At 31.4% G+C, this 27595-nt stretch overlaps 1 protein-coding gene across 1 annotated transcript in view; it reads left to right on the plus strand.

The window, feature by feature from the left end:
- LOC118180848 (hemicentin-2-like) overlaps positions 1-22343 on the plus strand; it is a 954557-nt gene extending 932214 nt beyond the window's left edge. The window contains exon 15 of the mRNA XM_085817090.1: positions 14660-22343. The gene's annotated coding sequence lies outside the window, so the exon portion shown is untranslated. The remainder of the gene's footprint in view (positions 1-14659) is intronic.
- The last annotated feature ends 5252 nt before the right edge of the window (positions 22344-27595 follow it).

Raw genomic sequence — 27595 nt, forward strand, 5'->3', positions numbered from 1 at the left:
TGTATGTTTCGTGCTTCAAGATGTCCTGCAATTTTAATCACTTTTAATGGTTCCATTTTAATTCCATTATAAAATAAATATTAGTTTGCTAACTGATTTGTTTCAGTTTAGGACTTTTAATGACAAGCAGTATAATTCTTCAGAAGCGTTTATGAAATTTAATTGCTGAAAATTTGGATTTTAAGGTACTCCTTTAAAGAAATTATGCCTGTAACTACTTTTTACGAATATAAGTCTACAACGAATAAAATGCCTGTATAAAAGTCTACAAAGAACTAAAATTAAAAAGAAAAGGTCCTAGTTTCGCACAAGCGGATTATCAAAAATTTAATGTCTTCTTAAAAATGACGTATTTGATAAACTTTATAATAAGTGCTGAGTTTTCCATTTCCTTCTACGAGCTATTTCTAAGATTCGCCAGAAGAGAGAGGGGAAATTTTATGACCTTGTTATTTCTACATCCTCGCCATCTAGCAGTTGATGAGTTCTTTGATGCAATTATAAATGTGTTTTAAGTTAAGCTTATCATCTGTGAGCATCCATGCAACAATCAGATCACATATCACATATAATGACTTCGTCACTATAACAAAGGCTTTTCGTTTAACAGTTTTTCCCAACTCCAAACTAATGTAACCATGCAACAATCAAATCCTATGATATGATGAATTCGTTTTTATATTATAACAAAACCTATTTTCATCTAACAGTTTTTCTCAGCTGTTAATTAATGTAAATAAGTCAACTGTAAGTATTCTATGCATATTTAAGGCAGGCTAACCTAATGATATTTAGGGTAATTGAGTTTTATATTTTTGCTAGGTTTGGTGTAATACATTTTCGAGCCCTGATATTTTCAGCTTAGAAAGAATTTATTAAAATATTAGCCGCTACGCGGCCATCCATCATCTGGCTTTTAAATGTACCGTAAAAATGCCTAAAGGAAACACCAAACATAAAATTTAAAAACTGCACAGAATTTTACTCTGCGGAACAGCTTTATCATAAAACACAAATTTCAATAAATATGTATTATATATAAAAATAATTACAGTGAAATAAGCAATATCCTCTAATACAAATATTAATTATCCTAGTAAATAAATTAACCAACGCCCCGTTGCCTTTTCTCGACAAACGTACAGTACCCAAGAGAAACATTAAATTTAAAAACTGCACCGAATTATCGCACTCATTTTTCCGAGTGGCAACAATACAAGCAACATTGACAACATTGGTAACAGTGATATATCAGCAACAGTGGCTGCGTGCCATTGTTGCTGAAATACGAGTAATAAGAGAGAATTACCGATTTGATGCGATTTCATCAAAAAACATAAAATTAAAAAACAAATTCTTTTGAATTTCGAATAAAATCCCTTCGAATTGCACTGTCTGTTGCCTAGATGCACCTTATGTACCAAATTTCGTATCCCTGGGTCTATTAGCTTACGTGTAACACGAACGAAAGGGACACACGCACACAGATAGACTCTTCCTTTTATATAAATAGATAGCAGTATGGTATGTCGACAAATACCTGTATTCTAGAATGAATTCTAATAATTTAAATAATGCAAATATTCACTGCATTTTGTCCAACTATAAAGCAGTGTATTTCCTATGAATAAAAATGGATCAACCACATATATAAGGTCAAATGATAAGCAAAACATAGAGAGAAAGAAATGTTATAAAATAAATTTTATCTCTTTTGTGACTTTTGCAGGAGCTTCTTTGCACGTAGTACGAGGTCATAATGTCTTCATGGACCTATAAATGTTTATGTTTGTCGTAATTCGGGAAAGCTAAAGAAAAGATGGACTATCAAAACTAGATTTTATGTGTAATGGTTTTGTCCGCTTCATTTTATACGCTTCCAACAGTTTTTATATTCACTAAAATAGTTATTTTAACATATAGTTGCTTTTTACATCAAAGATAATAGTTTTCGAGATTCCCATACATTTGATTTCCAAGAATGGATATGTAAGAATGAAAGAAAAAATTTAAAAAGAAGTATCTTATAATTAACTAAGCATTTACTTTCACTGTTAAGAGATCCAAATCGGAAAGCGAGAGGAAAGCTATATTCTTGATATAGGAATTGTATGATATATTTTTATGTGTCTTTATTGATGATATTTGAAAGATTTAGAAATAACTTTAGCGACGGGTCTTGCACAAATGAGTTATTATGAAAATGATTTAGCACAAATCAGTTGTATGTCCTTGAATAAATAAAATGACATATACTTAACCCTAATCATGATTCTTAAAAAAATCACTTTTGTGAATGTAGAAATCATATTCAGTAATTTCACTAAACATATTTTGTATATAAATTAATTTACCTTTCATTTACACTCATGTCCATAAATTAAGGATAATGTAAAATCAGGCAAAGGAAAAGTTAGAAGCAAAACAAATTTGACTTATTTGTAAAGCATATTTATTAAACAAAAGGTAAAGAGCAAATAAAGATGCTATATGTTTCATATTATTAAAAAAATTAGCGATTTTTTCTGACCTGCAGCAAATTACAAAAAAAACCCTATTTACAAAAAACCAATATTACATGGTTGGTATAATTGTTAATACATTGTATGCCTCCCACGTGATTCAATACAGTCCGTACAATGCCTAGGCATGCTGAGTATCAAATTATCGATCTGATCTTGGGGGATATTACACCACTCAAAAAGCAATGCTCTCCGAAGTTCCGGTAGACATGTAGGAGGAGGTTGACGGGCTGCAACTCGTCGGCCAAGCATATCCCACACATGCTCTACTGGATTCAAGTCCGGTGAGAATGCTGGCCAGTCCATACGGGTGATATCCTCCGATTGAAGGCATTCGCTTACGATGTTTGCACGGTGAGGACGGGCGTTGTCATCCATAAACACAAATTGTACGCCCATGGCGCCCCGAAACAAACGTACATGTTGTTCCAGAATGACGTCCCGATAGATTTGGCTTGTCATGGTTCCAATTTGAACATGCAGGTCTGTTCTGGAACCCAGAATAATTCCACCCCAAACGAGCACTCCTGCACCACCGTAACGGTGTCGTTCAATGATGTGTTCTTGGTGGTAACGGGTACCTGAATCTCTCCATATGGAAGACCGGCGAGAATCAGACTGCAAGCTAAACCTGGACTCGTCGGAAAACATCACACAAGCCCACTGCTGCGGTGTCTACAATGCATGCCCTCTACTCCAGGCTAATCACAGGCGACAGTAAGTTGCAGTTAGTGGAACGCATCTGACAGGTCTACGAGCATATAGACCAATCTGCCCTAAGCGTCTGTACACGGTCTGCCTTGAAATTGTCTTACCAGTGGCTGAAAAGAGCTGACGAGACAGGTCTGACGCTGTGCTCCACCTGTTTCTTTTGGCAGTAACTTCCAAATATCAGTCCTCATTCGGCGTTGTAACTCTGGGGCGACCTGTGCTGTAACGTCTACTCACATAACCATCATCTTGGAATCTTTGCCAAAGCCTGGAGAAGACACTCTGGGCATCTCCAAGTTCGTCTGATACTTCCAGTTGGGTACGCCCACATTCCAGACGGCCGATAATTCTACCACGTAAAAAATCATCCAAATGCGTCCTTTGTGTCATAACTATTCGTTTATTGCACTGAAATGCTTATAAAGCACCTGCGAACAATCTTACTTCTTTGCCTGTATTCCTTATATATCACTCTCTTACAATCTCGTCATTGTGACGTACCATCGATGTCATCTGGTTACTTCCTGAAATTTGCATATGATTCTTGAAGATTTTATGTAGTGATTTTACAGGTGATATATTTATTTTAGAGTTCGATTTCGGCGTGACTCCGAATAATCCTTAATTTATGGACATGAGTGTATTTTTACCTTGAAATTTGAACTACTTTTGAGTCTCACAAATCATTTTATATTCTGCCCACAACTCATATTGAATCGAAAATATATAGTGATTAAGAATTGTCATAAGGAAGTTCTGCCAAGATTCAGCTTTTATTGTTTTTGAAATGTTTCTAAGTATATATCAGTAACCAGAAGATAATAATTAAATTGTCAATCAAATCAAAAAAAGGTATCAAAGGGGTCAACCGTTACAACACAATAAAACACACAACAAAACTTAAACAAACACAGTTCAATATATATATATATATATATATATATATATATGTCTGGTAAAAATTCTTATCTAAAAATGCATAGCTATGAAAAATCTACTGCTAAAAACCACTAATAAAATTAAAAACAATAAAGCATATAAAATTATAATTTATTATTTGATTATTTTCCACAGATTGAAAATGCTACTTTCAGACTGTGGCAATGACTCAAATTTTAAATGACTGACTGTCGCAAGAAAACTATAAGATAATAAAAGAAGTGATAATGCGAAAATTTAATTTACATATCTATATGCATTCATATTACTAGTTTCATCTTTTTATATATTATTTATTTGTTATCACTAACAGTAGATTTATTAGCAGTCAGTGTTTGTTCATCCTTCTACAGCAGTTCATACAAAAACATTATTCTTTTTGTTAATAGAATTAACATATTAAAAGACAAATTAAAAAATCTAAACTATGAAAAATGAGGCCAGAATTCAGCGAAATTTTTAAAGTCATATTCATGAAGCTACCTCATATTTGATTTCGCGCTGTACAAAAAATATAAGCTTTATGCGGCAATCAGTACAGAAGTTCTGAATTAAATGTATGATGAAAATATGGTTAAAGTAAATTATTAAGATTGGTAAATAAGGTAAATTGACTGCTCAAAATATGTAGATATTTAGAAACGTTTACATTTGGAAATGACGAGCTATTGGGGTGTCCTTCAGCAGTTTCAAATGCTGCAAACGTTTGCAAAATTTCTGCCTTTGGTAGTCAAAAGCTTGCAGATATTTAAGAGCAAATTTTGCCTACTATCATTGCGTTTGAATGCTCAGAGTCAAGCTATACTTTCTAATGTTTCAGACTGCGTTTTTCAAACCATTCTAGTATTCAAGGTTGGCAAATCTTCCCTGTCATTTTAATCTTAGAGGTGAATTAATGAATGGATACTCCGATATTTTTGTAACTTAATAAGAATATACTAGACACTTCAGAAATTACTTCGTGATTACTTCAGTAATGTATCAACAGCGGGGAGTTTGTTGCATAATTCAGATAATTTAATTAGTCGCAATTCCATTCAAAACTAAGTCCTCATTGTGTAAAACAGAGAGGACAGAATCATTTTCCAAACAATGATATACTTGTAAAAGTTACTGAAAAAGTTAGTATTGTATTATCAGAGCTAAACTCATCAAGAATATCTATTAAGGATAAGAAAAATTAGATCCCTGTAACTTCTCTATATCCCATGGAATGCTAATTTAATTATTCTTTCACAGCTTGATTTAACTAATTCTCCTTTGATAAATAACGAAGTGCTACCGTATTAGAAAACATTCTTTTCATAATTCGTATTTAGTTCATATAAATTTTGTTCATAGTTGGGCTCTTAAATTTAATAAAACAATTTCAAACACAAATAAAAATGTTAGTAATTACCAGAATTTGATCCCCACTTGTTTCAGATTAAATTTTTCGCTATCATTGTATCTATAACAACTGGAAAAGAACGCTTGCGAATAATAATTTGTATCTGAAGAAAGCTAATTAATTCATTAATTACAGTAACCTTTCGACTTACATAATATGTGAAAGCCTTAACATTCAAATTGAAACCTGATTACGTGTAAGTACTTCGTAAATAATTCCCTCTTTTCCCGACCCGTTCTTCTTGCATTAAAATAACGCCGCCCAACCGGTATAGTGGTTATTGACGCTGATTGCCATCCAAATGGGCCCGGATTCGAATACTGGATAGAGCATGTTTTTTTTTTTTTTTTTTTTTTTTTTTTTTTTTTTTTTTTTTTTTTTGCGAGCGTATAATGTCTGTGCAGCGAAGGGGCACTCAAATTACACTGCGAGCTTTAAGGCTTAAGGCCTCTCGAAAAACTGGTGATTATGGAAAAGGGGTGTGAGATATTCGTATCCCCCCGGGATGTTCTTCTTCAAAATCGGGACGGAACCGCGCAGTCAGTGTGCTGACTAATTTTGTCATTTTTAATCCCTTTCTATTTATAGTAAAGGAACGATCTAAGGTTTTCAACCTCACAGACATGCCACTTGCGAAATTAGAATCGATGATCTGAAAACGAAATGGTTCCAGAATGTTAACAAACATGACCATTCTAATGTAGGGTATTTACAAGGTCTTCTATGATAACAAAAAGAGTATGACCACACAATCTGATCTAGACATGTTTGTACCATGCCGCTCCATCAAGACGACAACTTAGACGACGGCGAATACTTTCAAACTGATAGAAATAGCTGCGAGAGAATAGCAGTTATTTCCAAGCCATTCACCTCCAGTACGCACTTTTCCACTGCTAAATCAGATTAGCTGTAACAAGAGAGGTTTTTTAAATTTTATTTTAGTTTGTTTTTGTATTCTTTCATGTATTTCATAATTTTTTAAAATTTATATCGGAGCAAATACTGCTGTATGATGTTTTATTTAAATAATAATATATTGTTCCGGTAGTATGTATATATGCATATATGTATATAATAACGATATAAACTGCAATTTCTTGCAATGTTACACTTGAGCCATTTACAGATTCGACAAGCAATATTCAAGTTATGTAAATGTTTACGAAACAGTTAACTTGCGTAACTCGAGTGAGGGGTTACTGGATAACAAATCCCACGTGAACTATATTCTTTACCTAGAGTGGTTTCTTGGATATTTTACTTAAACAAATTGGCTTGTGTTCACATTACTCTTGAGGAAAACCCTTAAATCCTACTCAGCTAACCTATTCGTCAGGACCTTGAATCAGGACTCGAGACAACTTTCAATTTTCAGCGCTTTTATTCTCTCAAGTATCAGTTGTGAAGAAAAATCATCCCATAAGATTTTTCAAAATATTCTAAACTTGTCTATTTCAGTTACCCCCTCCGACTAAATGAAGCCGCTGAATCGTGGTTCGACTTAAATTAAAAACTAAACGAATTGGCTCTCTGTGTAGGGTTTTCATAATTTTATCCGAGTGCAATGTAAATATGAGCTAATTTCCCTTCTAAAGTCTTTTACGAAGGCAATTACCCCTCCTATAGGTAACTAGCCTTCGCATATTTTGCCTTAAAACAGTTAAACAAGCATCTGAAATTACGCTAAACCTGTGCTAATTATTAAAGCTGACTTTCGTGTTTTGCACTAAGTTTCCAACTAATTTGAGTACAATTTATATAAATCCTGTTTAGCATCCCCCCGTGCTGCTTTCAAATTTTCTTCGTTTTTAAGTTTTATTATTTCTTATGTAATACTACCAAGCCAAAAATAATTTAAAATATTTTCAATGTTTAACCTGCTTCTTCTATTGTTCACAAAGAATAGCATGACTGGGTAACTCTCCTTTAAAAATGCTGTATTTTGAATTACAATGCAAATAGTTAAAATTTTAAGAATACTTTGCATATTTGTATACTAGTGCATGTGACTGAAAATCCGTATGCGATCTGTCTCCAAAAATCGGAAATTTTATTTTATAACGTACTATGTTGCATAGTTTTTCTCTTAGTATTTTTTATTCTTTAACTAAAACATTTTAGACATTTATTGTCTCTTTATAAATATTGTACTGGGTGACAAATAGATGGCACATAGAAAATTGTTCCGTTTTTTTCAAGTAATAATATTAAGGTAGCTCTATGTTTTCAAATATATATTAAATGGAAAAAGGAGCCTTATATCAAATACCTTACGTGTAATGTACAAAGCACTTTTGAAAACGTTTTACAAGTAACAAAAATCGGTGTGCTTATAATATGGCATCACGCATTAGCTTGATTTGATGAAGCATTTCACAATAAAGATTATTAATTAACTTGGAAAACAAAATAAATATGTAATCTTCTAAGTTTAGAGTTAAGGAAAGGCAGTATATTACCATGATATACTTTTTCTAATAGAGTTGCTCATATAAGGACAGTACACTCTTTAAAAAGATATTTTAAGTAGGGGCGTCATCTTACTGTTCCGAGTCTTACTATGCATAGTGCTTTCGTTTTATCTAAATAGTTTTGAACAATTACTGCATTGCACTGCATGATTCATTTTGATTCGCAGTTTTCCCAGTAAATTTATATCGAGATCAAGCTTTTATACACAAGCTCAAAATTCAAAACAATCTGTATGCTGTTCTGAAAAATTAAATAATAAGCAAAGGGAGTTTTCCCTTCCTGGAATATAACAAGTCTCAAAGGTCGAATTTGCTCGCCTGGAGTTGTGAACTCGATCCAATACCCGTAGCTAAAATTCCAAAAAGCTTATCACTCGCGCTCGACGCATAACAATAGAAGCGCCTTTTGCTTCGTAACTTAATTAAAATGACATCTGGCGTATGTCTAATAACAAGTGAGAGAGAACATAGGCTGCAGTTATTCAATTGAGCCCTACTGCTACGCCTGATTGCGTCTATTAACTAACTGCTGAAGTGAGGGGGGGGGAGGATTATTTTCCTTTAGTTAATGAAATTTACCCAGAGTGCAGCCACTTTGAACTCCCTGATCCGAGTACATCCGATTATTAGGCCGGAACGTGAATCCAGAACAACAGCCGGAGACTAATAGCCTACTACTTTTCCTGATAGCTAGTAATTCCTACAAAACATAAAAAAGTTGGAAATTCCAATGTTAACCCTACGCATTATGCTGAATATTTTAGGATATTAGCTATTATTTGGCAAGTGAAAGTTTATGAAAAGCTTTACGAAGCAGATATTCTAGTATACTACATGTTTAAACAAGACCAAATGGAATATCGAGCATATTCGAATTTGTAATTAATTATGTGGGTATGCTCTTTATTTTTCTTCTGTAAGGAGGAACATTTATCGCTAAGAGTTGTTATAATTCTAAACTTTTAAGTAAATCACACTCCAAGTGTGTTGTTTATTTCTTTAAATGTATTGGAACTCAGCATCATTTTCTTTAAAGCTATCCGTCATCAATGCGCTAAGTTATCAATGCGACTCATCATTTTTATCTGTTAATGAGAATATCGGCAGAAGTAGACACTGAAGGATTCTCTATGAACTATAAAATAAAAGTGCATAAAGCAGGGCTTTTTACAAAATATTATTACTACTTAGAAAATATATTAACAGTTATAGAAAGCAAATCATATCATCACACTGCCCCTGACTAAAAATACAGATTTCAACGATGCACTGTTGTGAGATTAGGTATTTATTTTTTATTAGAATGCTGCTTGTGATATTTATTACACTGGGGAACAATTTGTAACACATTTCTATTGAGTTCGATTTTTGATTTCAAAGCTGTAGTTAGTTTTACACTACCACATGCCAAGTTCTTTTCTCTGAAGCTTATGTGAATGTGACCACTCTCCTCGCATCGAGCATGGATCTGTCTGTCATAAATCCTCCGATTGGCGATAGTTGAATGACTCCATAGGAGATCGCGACATTCTTGTCCAAACTAGTACAATTATGCCTGAGATACTGTAGTGAAACGTTATGTGTCGCTTTGATGTAGTGAAGCGCATTCCGGCATGAAGTCCCAGTTCTTGTTTGTATAAAAGTTTAGCAGTAATTAATTTTTATTTATATATGAACTGAAACCTTTGATTGTGTCTGCCTCAGCTAGTTCACTTCGTAAGTGCTTAAAACAGCTCCGATTCTTTTTATATATGTGGCAGTTTTATCATTCCCAGTACACGACAAATATCAGTACATTTTTCAGGCAAGCCAATTTTGTCTATTTTAAAGTCAAATTTAGTTATCAAGATAAGTCATGGACCCCTCATAAAGTGTGCAAGCAACGTGTCGAGAGTTTTACGAATGTGGATGAAGGGAGCATGGCCTAAACTTCCATTTGGTATATCTATGATTTGGCGAGAGCGCAAAGTTCACTCAAGTGATTGTTATTTTTGTATAGTGAAAGAGTCAGGTTACAACAACAAATAAATATAGTATCGAAGTTTACCATCAGCTATACGCCCGGTACCTCACTCAGCTGAACCCGTTGTGCCCAATTTCCAAAGAAACTTTATCTTTGGAAAGAATCATCCTCTTTGGAAATACAGGAATACGATTCTGGTGAATGTCGAATTGACCCGAACGACAACGATTTTGAAACTGAAAAATGATTCCGTTCGTAAGGGATTTGATCAGCATGAGTTGAATGATTTGCATGAGTTTTGTAGCTATCAAAAAGCAGCATCAACACCGCCCAAGAAACCTTGCTTGAAAAAGGGATCTAAAGTATCCTACTTCCAATCAAGAGAAAGTGCGTTTCTACAATTCTTTCGAAGTGATGTTAGATTTGTGTATTGCCATAATATACATGGTTTAAAGGAAGAGTTGGGAATTTCAGCCCATAACGCAACTCAATGGCGATTTTTCATAGATAGCTCAAAGCGAAGCCCGAAGTGTTTCCTCCTCCACAAGGAAAATTTATTTGGTCCAGTTCCAATAGACGATTTGTCTGTGTGAAGTTGAAATTTGTTTGTGTGAAAAATTTGAAGACATAAAAAGGGTCATTGATCTGTTGCAATATCACATGCACCAGTAGATCATCTATGTGTGACCTTAAATTAGCCTGCTTCTTCCTTGGCCAGCAACATGGATATACCAATTAGCGCTGCTTTTTGAGCATATAGATAACAGAGCTCATGAAAAGCATTGCGTGCAGTCGAATTGGCCGCCAAGATCCTGGAACCTCGTAATCCAAACATTTTTCATCAGCCACTTGTCGACAGAAAGAACACCCCTGCATATATAACTGGATCTCATGAAAGATTTGGTTCTGAAAGAAGTTGATTCAAGTATCTCATTTCCCTATTTCTTAGCGTGTCATTTGGAAAGATAAAGGCCGGTGTGTTTAATGGTCCAAAGATTTGTCAGATCCTTAAAAATAAACATTTTATTGGAATTGTATGAACAAAATGTAACTAGCAGTAACAATGTATTTCCTCTGTATGAATAAAACTGTTCTTTGCAAACAGTATATTTGGTAAGTTTTCCCTTTTATTTTCTTCTTTATGCATATTTTATATGACTTTTGAGAAAAAGAGAGGGTATCTTGTAGCTTAAAAATTTGGTGTGATGGACAAAAACCGAGATTACTTTTGTATTCAAGGGCCAAAAGTTAGTAAAAAACAAGTGACAGATCTAAGACAACGAAATTGTTGTTCCCCAGTGTTATTGTAATACTAGTAAGCCCCTGATTCTCTAACGAATCGAAAAATGCTTCAAATTAAAACAACCAACCAACATACCAGTGTCCTGCCCAACGTTTAGACCTTGTTTTTATTCCTCAACATGCCTAGAATATTTATAATATTTTAATATTGACATTAACTCGTTGACCGGAGAGAACTTAATTCTTTTGCCTCTCAATGCTGTGCTGATGTTAATTCATCAATTGAACGAAGAGAACTGAAAGATTTGATTGCTCCATGATCTTTCTCGGATTGTTTTTGGTTACTCTCATTTTCAAAAACAATACTTGTAAACATATACATTGATCGGCCACGCAACTTACATTTTTTATCCATTTTGTCCTTCTTTTCTCCTTTCCATTTGTTTTCTCTCTTTGTTTTTCTGAATGCTGATGTCAGTGCTAACGCTGGAAATAATATCTAAAGTAACGATAAATAATAACTAAAGTAATCAATTATTAAATTAGGCAACTCAAGCCTTAACGTTCATTCATCTCATGATATCTTAAAACTAATATCAAAACAGTTCGCAAAATGAAAATCATAAAATTGTTCTTAAAATTCATATTTTAAATATATAAAGTTCACATCTTTTTCTAAACTAAAGTCTTAAAACTTAGTATTTCATTTTAAATTGCTTTACAAATCGTTCTCATCCTAAATTTGAAAACAAAACATACTTTAATTAAGCATTTTCATGTTTTTCAGTTTTTCAAATACTGTGTTACTATATTTTGGGGTATAAATAGTTCGTATAAACGTTATAAATACGCATGTCTGTCAGAAGAGCAAAAAACACCATTTCACAGCTCCAAGCAGTAACAAGTATTGCAGGGAAAGCTATCTGTGCAAATCCGCTTATTTTCATTAGATTATCCCAAATACAAATAGTATAGCGATTATAAAAATGGCAACACTTAACACTCCGTTAACACAAACATTGAGCAGTTGAGAGCGTCCCTACGCCATATATATATATATATAAATTGCGCAAGTAAAAGTAGAATAACTCAATTTCGCACTAAGTGAATTTAAGATCATACAACATTATATATATATAAATATATATATATATATACATATTATTTGTCTCTTCTAATGTAAGATATTAAAATGGGGATGTGGCAAAAGTTTAATCAATATTCATATAAATGAATTTAATTAATATTTGTATAAATTGTATAAATGAATTTAATTAATATTTGTATAAATCACGTAATATGTATGGGCATTTTCAATAATTTTAGAATATACGCGAAGAGAAAATGGATATCCATTACGGAAATTAGCTTGAATTAAGATCCCACTTAGTATTAAATATTTTCAGTTCGCTTTTCGAAGCTTTGAGATGTATACTTCCGTATCTCATGCTAATAGGTTCTTAAATAATTTGATAATGATGGGTATGAAATGATTTTATATTAAAATGTTGTTAACACATTAGTTTCAATGTTATCTCGACTATCACTTTAAACGATTCGATTGGAATGAGCAGATTCGATGGAATGACGATATGATGAATGTCTTCCCTATAGCCAAACAGGTATTCAGTATAAAGATGGATTAAAATATTTCCAAATGAACAGCCTGAGTCTGCATGCATAATGTGTACTATATTCTGGTTCAGCCAATATAACAGTTGCGATGAAACGGTATAACACGTGAATTATGCAGTCTTTGTTGAACTCACGATTGTGCAAAGAAAATATTGTGGCACTATTGCTTTCAAATGCTTCCAAAGCTGACAACCTATAGCTAGTGATTAGTGAATTTTTATGTTATCCTAAACTTTCGGTTGTGCAAATAATCTCCTAATAATATGGGAAATGGGATCATCCTGCTCCCTGTCAAGAGATGGGCGCCCTTAAATGGGGCGAATTGTCCTTAAAGTTCGGATTCCCTTGCAATTTCCCTGAGAGCACTTTTGGAATTCATCAATCTCAGTCAGAAATAATATAAAGGACTATGCAGAGCATTTGTTTTTTGTACAGCAGTCATTTCGAACTTCAATCCGAAGGATATGTTTTAATTTGGTTCATCAAAAGAACGACTGTAGTATTATCGCCAGTAATGATTTCCTGTAAACACAGCAAGCATAATTTGACTTATGTTATAAAATGTCCCCAGCAATAAGCAAAAAGCGGATAATTTAAATTTGATTTTTACCACGTCTCCATTGAGACTCACTTTAACCCGAAAAGAAGGGAATATTAAAAATTTGATTCTGATATGCCTTAATAACCTAAAACTGGATAAAAGATAAATGTTGACTGAATCCAGTTATCTTATCCATGTATATATAGTGCCAAAAAGGCAGGCGTAATATCTTCACCTGTGAAACATGTCTTTATTCAGAACGTTAATGCTGTAGTAGAAACTTGGATACATATTTGATACCAAGAAACCTATATAGCCTCATATTATAAGGTATTTTCCCCGCCTTCGTGTTGTTGTGGTCAGCACGCTCGACGCGTATTTGAGAGATCCGTGGTTCGATTCCCGGCAAGGTTATTGCTCATTTTTAATCTTTTCTGTTTCGAAATAACTCAGTCCATCTACAACATAATGACATTCGTGAGTTCATCGTAGATGAACAAGACATCGAAGCAAATGAAATCTTAAAACATCGTCAAAGTCACTAATTAAATTTCGAAGTCGTGCTTGCAGAGTATTGTAGGACTTGATTGGAAAGAAAAATATCCAGCTATTTTTTAACAAAATGCGCTTGATCGATCTCGTGATTATGGATTCAGTTCTGAATTAACAAAGTCTTCTTCATCCTGGCAGTGTACGCGATTAGGAAATTCTTGATGACGAATATTAAACACGTTCACAGGTTTGAAAATTAGTATTTATAAGAAGAAGCACGAAGACTTGCTAATAAAAATTTTGGCGACGAATCGGCGTGGAAAAAAGCTCCCTGACATGTCTTGCAGCATTCATTTACCAGTGCGAAAGGAACGTTAAAGAAAGAAGAGCATGGAGGTGTTCCATGGAGAAGAGAGGGCGAACTTCAAACCGGTCTGTTTATAGTCTTATTACCCAATGTCCGTTGCCACAGTCGAAATGGAGTGAAAATATGAGGGCTTAACTTAAACCTCTCAAAGAGAGATTTGTTGATATCTAATATTTTATAGGGTTTATTTTTATCTCTCTTCCCAAATTTAGTAAGAATTTATGAATATAGAAAATAAAAATGCACATTTTATTTATTAAATATACGAAATTAATATATTTATTTCAAATATTAAACTTCGGCTTTTAATATTTTCAATTTATTTTTCTAAATTATTATTAATTACATAACTTTCTTTCTATCTTCTTTTATTTCTATTTCAGAAGACACCGTCCATGCGGATCAATAGTGGTTGAAGACATTGATACCCCACTCGTGATTTTTTTGAAGAAGGCACGAATGGAAAAGTTAAGAAAGAGCACCAAATACAAATGCTTCGAAAAGAATTTGTCACACGCACTTATTTAGTATTTATGAGTAAACAAAGTTGGTAGAATTTTGTTCTCCGTGTAAGCTTTATCAGTAGAAATAATTTCAGATAATATCATGTATCTGTAAAATTTTCTGTTTAAAATGTGTGCATTATTTCTAAGAAAGTTTGATTTTGTGTTTCTTAGAATGGAAACTTATTTAGGCTAGAAAAAGAATACGCTGTTTAAAACTTACCTGATTCATAAATAAAATACCTTTTTTTGAAATTGCATAGGTTTTATACCAGCATATCATTCTTATTTTTAACATAAATTATTTTGTGGTAATCAAATGGAACTAAAGAATAGAAGTCGCAAGTAAATATGTATGTAAAATGAAATAAACTAAATTACTTAAAAGAAACTCTTTTTAATAAAAAGCTAATAATTGTTGCATCATGAAAAGATTAAAGATTCGTGAAAAGTGCGTAATTACGCTCGGCACTAAATTATCAGTTTTAGATACATTTCAAAAGATACCTACGCACTTAAATTTAATAAACTAATGATATCACAGCAAGCATTTTACACAGTAAAGAAAATGTTAGAAAGTTCATGCCTCTTCTACGCATACTACTTTCTATATAGTACACAGTTGTATGTTCTTATGTTGATTTTTTAGCATGTCTGCGAACGGAAGCACGAAATAAAAGTATAGGGCTTGTTAAGATACGCATACAGAAACGTTTTGTACTTTATTTTATAAATGTGAATAATTAATTTGAAACATTATACTGCGTTTCCTGAAACTAATGATTAAAATGAATGAGTGTTATTTGACGTTATTCGATTTATGGCATGTAAATTATTTTCATTTTATTTAATATACTCAGATATAATTTATGCTGATGCATATAATAGATGCAATTTGTTATTTACCAACTACTCTTTACACATTTGTCGAATTTGAAATTATGAATGGCACAAGAAATTTAAAATTGTAAACTTTACTTGTTTATATTTAGAGAATGATGAATGATATGTTCCTGCATGTATCAAATATTTGCAAGTAAAGGTTTAAATTAACCAAAAGGTAGTTTTAGTTGTAAAATTTAATAAGTATTACTTTTACATTTTTGTTTACACATGTTGGTTAAATATTTTGGAAAAATTATTTAAATGATTTATTATACATGTTTAGAAATGTTCTGAAATAATTGTCGCTGTATGGAGTGATTTTAACTCTATTGTTTTGTAAGGAATTTTGCATAAATCATTTCCGAGTATTAAATTCATTATTTTCTTCTTTCTCGTAATATATCAAAGGAATTTCCCTTCATTATTCAAGAAGCTATACATTCATCAGTTTGTCAAAACCGCAAATGCAGTGTATACACATAGCAGTATATATTACAATGCAGTGTGAATAATTACGTCGTTCTCGGCCCCAAAACCGATTCAGGCATTTATGCAATAAAAAAAAGTGTATAATTCTTGCAAAGAAAATTAGCGGAGTTGTCTGAAATTTTAGTGCTTAAAATAAATTATTCAAACATTGTCTTTTTATATTTCAGTAATAACTGAACAAACTTTAATACGCTCTAATAGTAACTAAGTAAATAAAAGTGGTGAATAAATTACAAAAAAAATTAAACTTAGTATTTGCACTAAGTATTTTTCTTTCAAAATTTTTGTTTACGTTTATTTCTTACCAGAATATTTTCTCTCTTCAACTTTCTCTCTCCTATCCTTATTTTATAAACACTTAATTTAAAAAGAAAGTCTTTAAAATGATTTCATCGCCGTCACAATTCTTAGCGGACGAGTAACCCAAAAATTATTTAAATGCCTGGATAAGCAGCGCTTTGGCATAAAACTTAACTTAAACGTGCAATAAAAATCTAGCAATAAAGTACAAAAATAATGATTAATTCGCAATTTTTTGAATTTTGAAATGTAAGTGTTTATGGAGTACTAAAATATGGTAAAAACGTAAACTCTAAAATATATTGAATTTCTGGACCGAAATGTTCTTCTGGAATTGTAGAAAAAGAAAATGATACCGTGTAGGCCCCCAATCTAATTTGTTGCTGATAATAAATACATCTGAAACTCGAGTTCTGCATTTAATAAAGTCTAGTCTGATTATCCATATACGTGATTTCTCAGTGTCGTACTCGTATCTTCATTTTAGTTATTCAAAGAACTGCATGTTGAATAAACAAAGATTTAAAACATAAATCATAGTTTTTGAGTAAACATACATATCTCTAATGAACAGGTATTTCACTAATATTTCACTGATTTTTAGACGTACAGTTTTCCCATTTTCATGATTCGTAAACAGTATTTATCTTTATCCAGCTATCGTCAAACAAGCACTTAATTAAAAGTTATCTCGTTTGTGTCTTAATTATATATCTGAATTTTTTTTTCTAAATTTTTTTTTGGCTCTTAAGATTTTGGCTTAATTTCTTACAAATTATGTGAAATTATGAAATAACACCAACTGATTCTAAAAGCTGTTGGTCTTTTATTATTAGAAAAACTGAATTTTGCTGAAGTAATAAAACATCTGTTGTATAATTTACACATACCATCGTAACAATGACATATATAAAGGCCTTTACAAAGGATTGCAGATTAGATATAAACGATACAAAAATGTTATATAGTATGTATCGTTTATAGTATGGTTGTTTGCAAGACAAACTCTGTCTTGCAAACAGCGATTTAAACTCTGTCTTGCAAACAGGAAATGTAAATTATTTGAGACAGATACAAATGCTCTGCTAGTTTTCTATATATCAAATTTTCTTCTAAGTAAAGTTCTTTACATTTACATTAGCTTTCCTCTAATAGCTACGCTTGCAGTGGAAACACGCATCTTTGTTGAGCCATATACACACCTGACTGCGTTATTATTCTGAAACTGTCTTTCTTACAGAAAATCATTATGAAGTTTAAACTTATAATAATTGAAAGGAGATGTCTGGGTTGTCGGAAGAATGTTATGAAATCTGAAATATTTGTTGCTACATAGCCTCTGCAACTCTTAACCATTATTCAGCAGTTGCGACTTTGCATTTTCCGCCTTCCATTACCATGCGCTTAAGTCCCTTAACTATGCTTTGAGTAGAAATTCTGTTTAAAAGCAAACCAAAAGACACTTTTTTCTCACGGAATCAAGAAGCTTCGTTAATTATGAGAGAGTGAAATTATGTAGCAAAGTAACATAGCATTTGCATCCATCCTCTATTTTATAGTTTTCAGAAGTGTAACTCTAAAAACACATCCGATTATGTCCATAAATTTTGAATAATATTATTTAAGTTATTATAGTACATTATCAAATACACAAACCAGATCCGAGTAAGTAAAATTTTTACAAAGTCCTTAAAGAAAATGCAGTCAGGAAACAAATTCATATTTTTCAATATAAAAACATGTCAGCTATAAATAAGAATATTTTGCCATCCTTCAAATGTCTTTAAAATATTTGTAATTTTACTAATACCATTATCATTGAGGCATAATTCAATTATATTTACGTTTTTAAAATTTATTTGAACTGAAATATCGCTGCCTACTCTGTGTAAAAATGTAAATTTTTACGAAAATGTTAACTAAGGTGATAAAATAATACATTGATATTCCATTATAATTTATGAAGCCCGGCATCTGAATATGGAACTTAATACTTGATACTAAATAACTCTGGCTTTCATAATACCCAATTGTAAGGTCAGGTTCTGGAAACTTGATTTGGTTGGAGTGGCTATAATAGTAATATAAAATATTTTAATTATTTTAGAGCAACATATGTTTTTTTAAATTTGAAATTTGTCTTTGGTGTATATTATTTATTTCGACCTCTTATGCACTATTTGTTTTACAATTCTAAATTTGGTATTGTAAGATAACTAAAAATAATTAAATTTAGAAATAGTAATACTACAATATTTTGTTTTATAATTAGAGGCATGGAGAATAATTAAATACTAGACCATTATTATGGCACTTAAAATTTAGAAAAAAGACATCTATTAATGTTTCATTTATATAAGTATTTAAAATAATAAACGAAAATTTAATAGGTCTGGAAGGAAACAAATTATCAACATATTAACATCTTACATACATTTGTTATACCGTAATAATGCTTAAATAATAATATATTATATTTATAAAATTCGCTTGTCCCATTTTCTCCATGCTTTTAAATGATCATTGTTTTCCACTGTAGAAAGTACTTTTATAATCTGGTTACTATGAAGCTGCTGAAATAAGTTTTTCCTTGAGAATATTTATTTGAATGCATAACATGAATTTTAAGATACTCGTATTTATTTGGGAATGAATATTATATAAATATAATGAATATTATATAATAATATATATAATGAATATTATATAAATATTCATATATGTGCAGTTTATATTAGTGTTCTATTGGCTTTGCTTTAAAACGCATTTATGCATTATTTTTATGAAAAATATTCATCTACGAGCAATATGTTTGTTAAACATTAAAAGAAAAATTATTTTTCTTAGGAAAAATCAAATTGATTGTTATAGAATAAATTTTATGATATATGCAGTTTATGAATATATATAATTCTAAAGTATATCTCTGCATTTATTCAAGTTTAATTTAAAATTGTCTTCTTCTCTTCCTCATTCAGTTTATCAGACATTGCCAAAAAGTAATTAATCTTCTGCAGTGTATTCATCTCCTAATTTTAATAATAACTTAAATTTCAGTACTGCAAATTTCCCAATTTTTTTCCGTCAGTTAATTAATTAAACTTTTCTAGTAATTTATAATTTAAAAAAATGTGATGATTTCAGGAGCTCCTTTTATTCTTAAATATAAGCTTTTTTTTATAAATTTATAGCTTAACAATTACGTGCTGCTTTTACGTTAACAAACATACAAACCTCGCATATAATCCAAATAATATTTTCTTTTAGTTTGTGTTTCACTTATAACAGATTACGCCGTAAACGAAACCGCTCTAGATTTATAACAGTACAAATTCTATGAAATGATAAGAGAAATATATTTTGATGAAATGTCTTTATTCGCATGTTATTATAAATTAATATATGAATCTCTATATCTTAGGGTATCTTAACTAATGAGATATATTCTTAAATTTAAATTGTTACCAATTTTGAAAGACATCTGGTAAATCTTTACTGCTATGTATCTAAAACATTTAAATATTTTGTCAAATTATGACATCATACTCGGTCTTTGAATGTACCGAAGGAATCTGCATCATTTTGTTAAAATTAGTAACCGCGACTTGGCGAAAAAAAAAATAAAAGGATGGTAGGTCCCAATAAAATTTCAATGTTATTGAGATGCTTACAAAAAATTTTAATATTTTCTAATTTTAAAAGTTTAGCATATTTATTGATATTAATTTCTTTACATATTTAATTCTATATTCAAATTAAACATGGCAAATAGATCATAAAATAATTCATTTATTGTACTTGCAGTTAGACATCTTCTTTTTTATTAGAATAATTTTTATAATTTTTGTTATTTTTCCTTACTTCAATGTGTCATTGCGTTTAATTTGTTATTGTAATAGTTTTCTTACATCGTTTCAGAAATTTTAAATTAAACTAATATTATTATGTATAATTTTATTAAGAATATCGTAACTGAATTTGTCGTTCTTCATAGCAAAAATAATAACATTATTCATTTAGTATTTGTCATGTAATAGTTTCACTAGCTAAAACTTTGGCCTCATTAAATGGGAAGATTTTTGCTCCTTCCAGCTATCATTCTTTAAGCCAGGTTCATATTGTCATTACAGTTCATTTCTATACCATACATTTATTTGAAATAAAAAGAGAATGATTTCAGCATGACAAGCTGTTTTAAAAAATTATACGGTTTAATACTGAACTCTATGTTAACATACAGCTTTCAGATGATTCGTGATTGAATAATTAATCTAGATGCACGTTTGTCACTAACTGACTGACAGAAGTCGTCGTTATATAGCTTCCACAGTTGCTTATTATTGCAGATTAAATTTAGCAGCATCACTGAAACTGTAGCTAATGTCATATACTAAAAAATGCAAAATGCTTTGCGAATATCTCCAGATGCGACTGCCTACTAAATGGATCACTATGCAATGTTTTAGAAGTGTATAACAATGTATTCCCTCAGGCGTGCAAAGGTGTATTTCTTAATATGCAGACAAGTTTATTTTTTTTCACTGTACTATTTAATATGCCAAAGTGATTTAGTGCCTGTTGGTCGTCATCTTCTTTTATGGTTACTTTGACTTTAAAAGGATGAATATCCTTTTATTTTTTCTTTCAGTGGAGAAGAATGCTTTTTTTTTTTGCATCTGCATACAGAATGTTTTTCGGGAAAACTTTCCTTGGTTTAATGGTTGTTTTAACAGTTTGAGATTTTTCAAACATTTAATCTTGAATATTCATGTTTGTGATGATAACTTTAATAGTAACTGATGATAATTAATCTACTGTTATGAATTTGAAACTATTGCTACATGATTCTGCTTTTACATGAGTGACCTATTATAATTTTATTGATACAGATAGTATAATTCCCAAACATCGCTAAGCTGCTGATGAGATACTATAAACCGTCGTTTTTTATAACGAGATTTTGTACCATCAAGGGATTCTTTTTTCATTTGTCTAAAAAACCAAAAAAAAAATGTTTAAACCAAAATTTTTTTTCGAATCAGATTATGTAATATAATTCCTGTTAAAGGAAGTTTTGCTATTCTACATATGTTATCAGTTGCGTGGCCTAAATAGGCCCTAATGTATTAGCCCTAAAATAGCGCATAACATTAGTCCCTTTTCATACCTATTAGTTTTGTATCTACTAAAGGTTTGCTGAAATGTCATTTAGCAATTAAATTCTTTCGGAAGTTTTATGTATTTAAAGACATAAAGCTTAATGATCTGATTTTAAAATTAAATCGAGGTATAATAATCATTTAGATGATCGCGTTTTCGAAATTATAAAATGAGGATTTAGTTTAAAATATAGTTTTATTATAGCTTACAATTTTCATATTTTAAAGCACATTAAGTGTGGAGAGCAATTAAGCCATAAATAATTTCAAATAATTATAGCCGAAAATTATTTGTTACTGTAAGCAGGGTTATGCCTATGCATTTCATTCTGAAGGACGCTGTTTTCAAGAATGAAATAAATTTGCATAAATATTATTTGTTTAGAATTTCATTTGTAGAAAACTGTTAAATGTTATGAAATGTCGTCTGAGAATGCAATGAAATGTTTTATCATTGTAGAAGTCATGAAATATTTTTGAAAAGCTGATGATATACGAGTTCTCAAAGCCACACGGCAATACTTAAGCTGAATCATACTTTGTGAAAAAGGTTTTGGTGTATAATGAAGTGCCACTAAATATTCTTGGCATGATCACATATATGTTATAACTATTGTTTGTGATAGATTGTGGAATTCGGAAAAAAATGTTTGGCAATGAAAATATTGTAGCTTTTAATTAATTGCCCACATTAAAAATTAAATTGCAAATAAAGATATTTATGGGTAGAAGTTTATTGTCTTATTTTTTGGAGGAGGGGTTCTCTTTCCCTTGTATATAAATGTTAGTAATTTTGGAAATGAGAATTCATCGAAATGCATAAAGTTCTTTTTCCCTTCTGACACAATAGGAAAATGACGAAGTATTTCACGTTTACGGAAAAACTAATAGGGCGAAAATTTCAATGCTAATTCTAAAAACACAGCAATAGAATAATTTACTTTTAGAGTGTGATATCGTGTAAATGAATAAAATGCAAAAGAAATTAAATGCAAAGTACAGTGGAGCGAACAGAATAATTTATTTAACTTCAATAAAATTTCATGAGCATGATTCAAAACTAAACATTTTTACAGTTCTTTCAAAGTGGAAAAAACGTAAGCCACTATAAGAATATTTATCGTATACAGTAGTGCTCCCTATATGAGGTTAATTCGTTCCAGAACACAACGCGGTTACTTGGCGAACACTATTAGGAAAAGGATATGCATCTACCATATATTGTAGAAATTCGGTGACATTTAATTGATAAATCTGGTAAACTAATATCTGATCAATAGCAATAAGTAATTACAAAATAGCCTGTAAGCTTTCTCCTTTCATATGCTGTATTTTTAATATAATAACGCAAAATTTATTCTCCAAAATGTTTGCGTTTTGTCTAACGAATAAGATATCAAGGCTTCTCTTAAATTTTAAAGCACTTGATAGCAACACTGTTCTCACGTTTGAAAGCCATTTTAGTGTAAATAATAAATTTCTGATTGTAAGATCTAGGACATAATGCCGCTAATGAAAACAGGGAGATAATTAAAAGCAAAACTGAGAGAAATTTAAAGGTAAAAATCTGTGTTTGTGTGGAGGGTTGAAATTTAGATGTTTTGACTTCTGATAGCCGCGGTTGTCTGCTGATCTTACCAGGGTTTTGAACTTTCCCATCGGCTTCTGTAGTTGTGTTCCATCCTTGTATTGTTGAAAACGTTGTCCATATTAGTTATTCTGCGCACTCCATTGCAAAATATAAGAAAATCTGTTAACTTACTAAATCAGAATGGTACGAATACACTATAGAATCACACTGCTAACCTTACTGTTCATATGAAAATGCGAAAGCAACGTAGCAACATATAAATCTATGAATCATATATAAGCAGATAAATACGAATATTACTGTTATGCACAATTAAAACCAATTATTCAATAACCAATACATGAGAAACGAATTATATATACTATAACCTACGATATACTATGTTGTTTACTCTTCTAATGAATGATTCCTTGTCCATAGAGGATCTAAATATTTCTAAATAGTAATAATTGTTACAAAAGATCCAATTCACAAGAAAACAATTCTACCTTACTTGCCAGTAACGAATGAAACGCAAGCATGAAAATGCATTTGCCTGTTATTTACTAATAATTAAAAACGGGCTAAAATTTACTAATACAATAAGAAAAAAAGAAATGTAAATGACATATAAAAACAAATATTTACAAAATATTACAGCAATATGTATATGAAACCACTATTTTGAGAGTTCTAGTAAAGTGAACTTGCAACAGTTATATGCATATGAAACTAAAATAGTGAGAATTACAGAGGTTAATATTTATGTATTAAGGCAAGTTACTGACCGAATTATATACAGAAACAAAAATGAAACCAATTTTCTGAGTGCGGGAAATAAAATTTAAATATTAAAAATTATACTTTGTGTGGTATTTACTACACATATGTATATAGCAGGTGTTGCTTGCTCTTCTAATACAGCAATGTGCTTGTCTATAAAAGATCGAGTAAATATACAATATGTTATTGATTATATCTTACGGCAGTATTTCGTGGAGAACTATAACTTGCTAAAAAGTATAGAAAAGAAACTTAAACAGTATAAAAACACTTGCAGTTCTTCCTAATAGTTAATACACATACGATGACATAAAACTTAATACATATGCGATAAACATAAAAGTAACTTCTTAAAAATCTTCAATAAATAAATAGATAAATAAATAAGTTACAAAATATTACAGCAAAATTCGAATAAAAGCAATCCATTGGGAACTAAAGAGATTAATATGATGTGTATTGATGACAATACTGCCCATGCAATTACACTAAAGTATGCTGTGCTATTATATACTACTAATTAAATACCGTACATATTTTATTTTAAGTGTAAAATTACCCAAGTTACAGTGTTGAATACTACGTATACATATAACCAAGCTCTATATTTTACAAAGTCATACTAGTCTAGGTTTGGTTCATATTAACGCGGAATACATTCTGAGTACTTGAAACAAACGCTACAGTTTTATACATATTGATGTAAGTATGTTTATAGTTATTCATGTTATGACAAACCTTACTATTGTATGATGAAATTACAAATAAGCCGGGGATTATTTAACATAATAAATGCAGACTGTAAGAGTTATTCTGATTACCAGTATAAAATTCTGAACACGCACTTCTTCAGAGTAGTTTCTGCTTGGGCCAGAATATTAAGATTTTCTCCGTTTTACCAAGGGCCTTTCTCTTTTTTGAGCGTGTCCACATTGGGCAAGTACAGTACACGAAGGCTTCTTCAAATCCCAGATTCTTGTATTAACATAATGAAAGTAATAATGACTCGTGTTGTCTTCCTCTCCGCACTCGTATAAGGGAGTTTCACTAAGTCTGAATCAGTTGAAGTTCATAGGGAATGGTCCACAACCTAACAAGAACTGTATGAGACTTGTTCAATAGGATTTCATTTATGAATTAAATCTGGCTATAAGCGAACTATCTTTCGCCCTTCCTACCCTACCTAACTTAAGCAATTTCACATCATTTAAAATCATTGGGAAATATTCAAAAGCAAGGAAATTGGGTTCTATATGAATTGAAACCGAGAAACATTGAAGGTCTATTTTTTACACGTGAAATGCTGTTTGCCAGGGATAAACGGAGGGGTGTTTTGCATCGTATAGTCACTCGTAATGAAACATGGATCTACTACGATAACCCAGAGAAGAAGAAATCGTGGAAGAATACCTGGCCATGCTTCAACATCGACAGCCAAGCCGATTATCCGTGGAAAAAAAATCATGTTGCGTATATGGCGGGATCAACTTGGTGTCATGTACTAAGGAGCTGCTCAAACCATTATTGGAACTCTACCGAATACAGTTGATGAGACTGAGCCGAGCACTCGAAGAAAAATGCGCCCTCTCCTAGTTCAGACATGTATTATTCTCCTGCATGATAGCGCTCATCTACGGGTTGCGGGATCGGTCAAAAACCTACTAGGAAACATTCAAGTGAGAAGGTTTCCCCGTCCCTCTGTATTCAGCAAATATTTGCTCATTCTAGTTATTACTTGTTTCGATTGATAACGCATGGCCTTTCTGAGCAGCACATCACATCATATAAAGATATCAAAAATTGGGTTGATTAGTGGATAGCCTCGAAAGACGAAAGGTTCTTCCGACGCGATATCCGTATTCTGCTAGAAAGATGGGGAAACGTACTGGCTAGTGATGGACGATAGTGTGAATAAAACATAAAGCACCGTTCTTTCCAATAAACTCCTATATTTTTAGGATAAAAACGAAGAGACTTATTTGTACTCAGAAAAATGAAACATTTTGCGGCAATTTTGTTTAATTCTGTACGCAGGAAAAATATTTAATTATAAAGCAGATATTAAAATAACGGAAAGAAAGGCATTAGTTGCTTTTAGTTAGCATTAAAATAAGGTTGCTGCAAATCGTAAAAATGTAAAATTATTAACTTTTCGTTTCATTCAAGGGTTTTACCAATTCTTAAACTTGAAATGTGTTAAAAGAAAAGTTTCTTATGAATATTATTACAATTTTTAACATACAAATCTTAAATTTTGATTATCTTTCATATGCTTAAATCGACATAATATACAAATCATGTCAGTTACGCAAAGGAATTTCGAATAAATAAACAGAATTTTTAACATAAAAAGTGCAACTCCGGCACAATATGAGAAGAAATCACATTATACTCTCAGTTATTTGCTGCAGTTTTTCGGGTTTAAAGTGAAATCATATATAACCAATTTTCTACATTGCTTCGAAAATACATCAATAAATAAAATGCGAATAATTATCATAATTTCCATGTGTCTCACTCAAAAAATGTTTAGCTGCGAGATTTTATTTCATTTGCACCGAAGAAAAATTTGACAAAGGATGTGACTGGTACTGACATAAATCTTCTTTTTACGTATTAGTAATTTAGTAGTAGCAGAATAGGAAGTTTAGTTTGGAAATGAAGCTACTTGCAATGCATTAATACCCTCCACTTTTTTTTATCTTCTATTTTCAAAAATAATGAGAAAATTTATTACAAATTTGAAATGTTATATTAACACAAATATAATTTTTTAAACTGATTACCTTGTATATTTTTTCTTTTAGTAGAAATAAGCAAGATTATAATTTTAAATCTATTATGGTAATTCAATTGTTAGAATACAAGTTACTTCCTTTAAGCGAATGTCAAACTACAAATGTTTTATATCTTTAAAAGAATAAAATAGCGATGCATCTTCAAATCTTCTGCTTTCACACTTAAACATACCACAATTGAATTAAATAATTACGATAAATGGATTTAGTACAATTTGCTTTGGGAAGGTTTCCTTAATGGATATCATACGGAGAGAGACTAGCCCTTATTTGAGTTACATATGGGAAAATACACGAAGGATTTCAGGAGAAATAACTTTATCTTACGAAAATCTTCCATTATTATCTATGACAGCACATACCAATCCCTTATACATTTGCAAAAATATACACTGGTGAAATAAATTAAGAGAATTTGCACATTTTATCGAATTGCATGAAAAGAACTAAACTGAAGGGAAAACCATTCTATATAAAAATGCAAATCTTGTACGGCAAATAAGTAAGCGTACACGTGAGTGTAGGCGGAGCCAGCAGAAAACTAGGTTTTATAAGCGCGTGGATGGTAAAACGAAGAGCAAAAAATGTTTCAGCTGCGCTCACGCTCACAACAATTTTTGCCAAAAGATGTGGCGTCACGTTTACTTCTCTTCTAGAGACTCTGCACTAGGTACAAAAAGTATGTTCCATCTTACTGGATTGAACTCATCATTAGATACCCTATTTATAATATGTTGGTAAAGGCCTGCATTAAGCTAATTGCCTCTTAATTGCGTTACGACATAGACATAGACGAATAGCGTTCGCTACCACACATCGGCGAATTTCTTGG

This window comes from Stegodyphus dumicola, chromosome 5 (assembly GCF_044657685.1).
Source record: "Stegodyphus dumicola isolate Sdum_Otavi_A_Nest chromosome 5, ASM4465768v1".
NCBI lineage: Eukaryota > Metazoa > Arthropoda > Arachnida > Araneae > Eresidae > Stegodyphus > Stegodyphus dumicola.